Here is a 5,000-nt window from a genome sequence, read left to right as displayed (position 1 = left end):
CGAAAGCCGTTAACGGGTGACGTCACAATCACATCACCATTCTCCACCAATCGCACACGAGGTACGATCAGTGATTTTGAATGTCTCTGTTGCGGTTTTTTCAAAAGGCGGTCGAGTGGTTGAAGTTTCCTGTGCTGCGAAGCTCTGTGTGCTGCGTGTATTACAGATTTCAAGGTGCGATCGAGTGTTTGAAGTATTTTGTACTGTGCGTACTATAGAAGACTTAAAGTGAGTTCGTCGTCCTGTTTATCCCGTGGGCACATTGAAAAGCGATCAGAATACTTTAAAGCGCAAAATGCAGAGGGTAAGTTTGATGTATCAACAGAATTAACGTTTGCAAAAACGTAAGTTTGATGTTTGCTGTTTTTACTTTGCTTTTCTTTTGTTTAAATTTCCACTTAAACAGCTGGAGGAACAATTGGCATTTTGGAGCGTTATTTACTTTGCAGGCAGGATATTGCAGAATGATTCGTTACTGCTATGCGTCTCCTCGCGAGGTCATTCTACCTGTGTACTTCACAGAACTTGGAGAACGTTTAGAAATTCACAAATTGACCCACTTTGGTCACAGATTGTTCCTCTTTGTTCTCAAGCTCGAGCTCTATCACAGTTGCAAAATCAGAATACTAAAACGTGCTGTTCATCAACAGAAATTTACCATTTAGCGGTGGCAACTCACCCAACAGTGCAATTGTTTCCCCACTCGAACAGAACTTTGTCACGTTTTCTTATCCTCAACTCTTCTCTTAAAATCTTGCCTATTGTATGATGTTTTTGTTGTGCAGTCCAAAAGTGAGGAAATCCGGAGAATTGAAAATTTGCATCACAAATATTTCAACCAGTTTACTTGGCACAAACTTGTTTTGCCACTTGAGGCACATAACTTGTGTTCGCGTAATATTTTTTGTACTCACCCTTAATGAATGTTCGATTTTCTGTAAACATGACACAATCTTTGAGATGTCTGACTCTTGGGAATTTCGACGTTCTCGATACTCAACGTGACGGTGTAAAGATTACGCTTGCTCGACTTCCAGTCCCTCTTCGAAGGCAGATCTTGGAAACAGGACGTGTTCTTTAATTTGTGATCTAACTTGGGTAATGCCGACTCAAGGTGTCTTGCAGCCTCAAGATCATCGTCTGTAATCTCTTTGGACCAGATGCCAGCGGCTTAGCAAGAATCGTTTCTAAGGGCTTATGGTCTGACTCGACAATCATCGATCCCCCATACGTATACTGCTGAAAGCTCTCTTTTGAAAACACAATTACAAGGAGCTCTTTTTCTATTTGGGGGTAGTTCCTCTCGGCTGCAGTAAGGGTTCTGCTTGTGTATGCCAGCGCCCATATTCAAGGAGATGGTGACAGCCCCACCACTGCTGAAGTACTGTCATTCAGTGTGATGCAAGCGAAGGGGTCTGGGAGCTGCATTACTCCAAGATGGAAGGGCGCTGGCAAAGGCAAGCAGAACCCTGACACCCCATCTTAACCTGTGGCAAGAGGTTAAGGTAAGGTTTCACCCAAAAACACACCATTTTTTCAAGCTTTTCGTGTGGTAAGATTTATTTCTAAACCATAGCAAAGTATACATTTCTAAAAAGCTCAAAGATCAAAGATTATGATAAAAATACCTTTGTAACCTAGAACCGTATTGTAACCTGACACCTGCTGATTAAATCTGCCACCTGATGGGGAGCGCCAGGGCTTAAGCTTACTTGAGAAAAGATAACTCCTACACGAACTGATTAAAATGAATAATTTTTACGTTTTTCCCTTTTTTTAAAAGAAGACAAATAGCTTATTGCTAAGCGGAGAAATTTTTGAAAAGTTAAAAACACATGAATGATGACCGGTTAATTGTGATAAAGAAAATCCAGCATATGTGTTAATACATAACTTCGACAAAATGCACTGGATGGAAAAGTTCTAAGCTTAAAACACAAAACTTACTCAGAAGAACAAATCCTGAAAAGTTCAGCTCAATTGGACAAATCCTTCTCAAAATATCTTTTCTCAAAGGCAAAAATAACTCGTATTGATGAAACGAGCTTTGAAATTACAGTAACAGAAATTTTCTCAAAATAAAACTTCAATCTCCGAATTTCTTTACAGATTTTTGGGTGAGCCCCCGCCTTAAGGCAATAAATCACAGGAAATCCAAGCCTGCGGTAATTCCACAAAAGGACACACGTAAAAATAAATCAATAAAGTCAACACATAAACCGCTGATCGTGCCAGTAGAAGTAATACGCTTTGCTTTTGAAATTCACACTTCGCTCTATCTCCCCTTTGAACTTTAATTTTTAAAGTGTAAATTAAAAGTAAACGGTGGATAATGAGAAACCATGTTTCCTGATTATACTTAAAATTGGTCCAACGTGAGAGACTGGTAAGAGGGATGCTGGAAAATGACGAAATAAGTTAGGCCGAGTTATTATCACAAGCCCTTAAAGGTCAAATGAAGCAAAATTTTGGTGTCTTCTCGTTATGTCTTTTTAAAGTGTACGAAGACCAAAACAACCATTGTAACTCAAAAATCACAAAGAAATTGTCCAATCTGAGCACCTAAAGCAGAAACACAACCAAGATTTCGGAGAAGCTCACGAAAACGTTTCTAAAATGGCCGCTCGTAGAAATGGGAGGGATGGAAACTAGCTAACACTACTGTGACATCACTGTTGGCGAGCTGAAACTTTATAGAACTTAACTATTTGGAAAGTTATAAATCGTTGCATGTCTCGAAATAACACTGCCAAGGCACTGAGCAATACAGAAGATCGCGTTGCTATTGCCAACAAATTCAATAGATATTTTACTTCTGTTGGAAGATTGACTGCTCTCAAGGCCAACCATTTGATACAGGAGCAACAACTAGACGTTACTGAAGAAGTCACCTAACAAGAACCTACGACTTAATATGACTGTTCTGATTGCTTCAACTTTTAAGTCTGTTACTGAAAGGGAAGTGGAATCTGTAATTATGGGCCTATCCTGCAATAAAGCACCTGGATATGATAAGATATCTGCAAGAATCTTAAAGGACAGCCTACCAGCCACTTCCACCATAATTACAGATTGATTAACAGTTTATTTGAGCTGAGTGTCTGCCCAAAAACATGGAAAACTGCAGAAGTTATCCCGATTTCCAAAGACAGAAATTCGGACGAGCCTTCTTGCAATCGACCAATTTCCTTGCTTCCTACCTTATCCAAGGTGTGTGAGAGACTTGCTCATAAACAGTTTGTTGACTCTCTCTCCGTAAACAATAAATTCTCTTCTCACCAAAATGGCAATAGGAAACTACATTCCACAGAGACTGCTCTTATCTACGTTACTGATGAACTTTTAAAAGCTATGGACGAGAAATCAATTTCTATACTGGTACTTTTAGACATGTCTAAAGCGTTCGATAGTTTAAATCATCATATTCTCCTAAGTAAGTCACACTGTCTCTCATGGTTTTCTAGCTATCTTTCTGATAGGACTCAAAGGGTGCGATATGGAGACGCCGTTTCTCAAATGTTAACTTTAACACATGGCGTTACTCAGGGTTCTATTTTAGGCCCTGTACTTTTCAATACCTATATTGATGGGTTGATTAACTTAGTTACTCACAGTCAAGTCTCGTGTTATGTAGGCGATAGCCAGTTGTTTTTTGAAATTTCAAGTTTCGAATGTACACAATGCTATAACTACAGTAAATGCTGACCTTCAGGAAATTTGCAAATGGTGCGCGAGAAATTCATTGCTTTTAAATCCGGACAAAACCCAATTAATGGTTGTTGGCCTACCGCAAATTACTAAACAGTTACCACCAATATCTGTTTCTATTTTCGATAAAACTATATCACCGGCTCCCTTTGCTAGGGACCTTGGAGTATATTTAGATCAGTGTCTTTCATACGATACTCATATTACTAAAACAGTTTCTAGTTGCTTTAATCAGTTAGTACATATAAACAGAATTAATCATGTTTTGGACAGACCAACACTTTTGTTACTCATTAAAAGTTTTGTGTTCACTGAGCTCCTTTATTGTTCGTCGGTGTGGGCAAACACTTCTAAGGCTAATACACATAAACTCCAACTGGTCCAAAACTTTGCTGGAGTTCAATCCGATCTTACGGTTTCAAAGATTGTTATCGCGCGGTCAATTGAAATTTTCCTGTCATATGTGGTACCGTTTGAAAGTGTTAGCTGTCTAATTTATGAATATCATAGAATTAAGTCACCATAGTTTAAGTCAGCTAAGAAAATCGAGAACGCGTTGACCAAATCAGAAATATGTTACTTGGTGACTGTAGTCTGCGATATTTCATTGTGTACAAAATTCTGTCGCCTATAGACTCGTTCCTTTCAAGATACAAGATGCAAAAATATATCATTCAAATCGCTTAACTGTGTTGTTTACAATAACACCAATTTCAACACTGTCCAATGTACAAAACCGAGTTTAATAATTTTGAAAGATGCAGGTATATTTAACATGCGTGCTTTGCATGCAAATTGACTTCCAGCCGATACCACGGGGTTCAAAAATTTTTATCACACTGTCTGTTCAAGTTTTCCTTTCATGTTTGGTACTGTTGTAAAGACCTATCTGTTCACTTTATGAAGATCTAAGAATTACATGTAAGTCGTCACATTTTAATTCCGCGAAGAAAATCAAGAACGCGTTACACAAGTCAGCGATATATTACTTGTTGACTGCAAATTGCCAATGTTTACAAAATTCTGTCGCTTATAAAAGTCGATCCTTTAAACATACAGGCCTCAAACATCTATGTAAACTAAAATCGCTTAACTGTCTAGTTTGCAATGATACCACATTCAAGGTTGTGCCATATACGAAACCATGTTAAATAATTTTTTAAAGAGACAGCTATATTTAACATACGTGCTTTGCAAATTGACTTGAATCCACAGTTGAATCCGTGTTTCAAAAATTTTTATTGGACGCTTGATTCTTTTCCTACCTTGTTTTCAAAATCAGCTTTACGTTT

The sequence above is a fragment of the Montipora foliosa genome, chromosome 7 (genome assembly GCF_036669935.1).
Source record: "Montipora foliosa isolate CH-2021 chromosome 7, ASM3666993v2, whole genome shotgun sequence".
In the NCBI taxonomy this organism is placed as follows: Eukaryota; Metazoa; Cnidaria; class Anthozoa; order Scleractinia; family Acroporidae; genus Montipora; species Montipora foliosa.
This window is presented reverse-complemented; position numbering follows the sequence as displayed.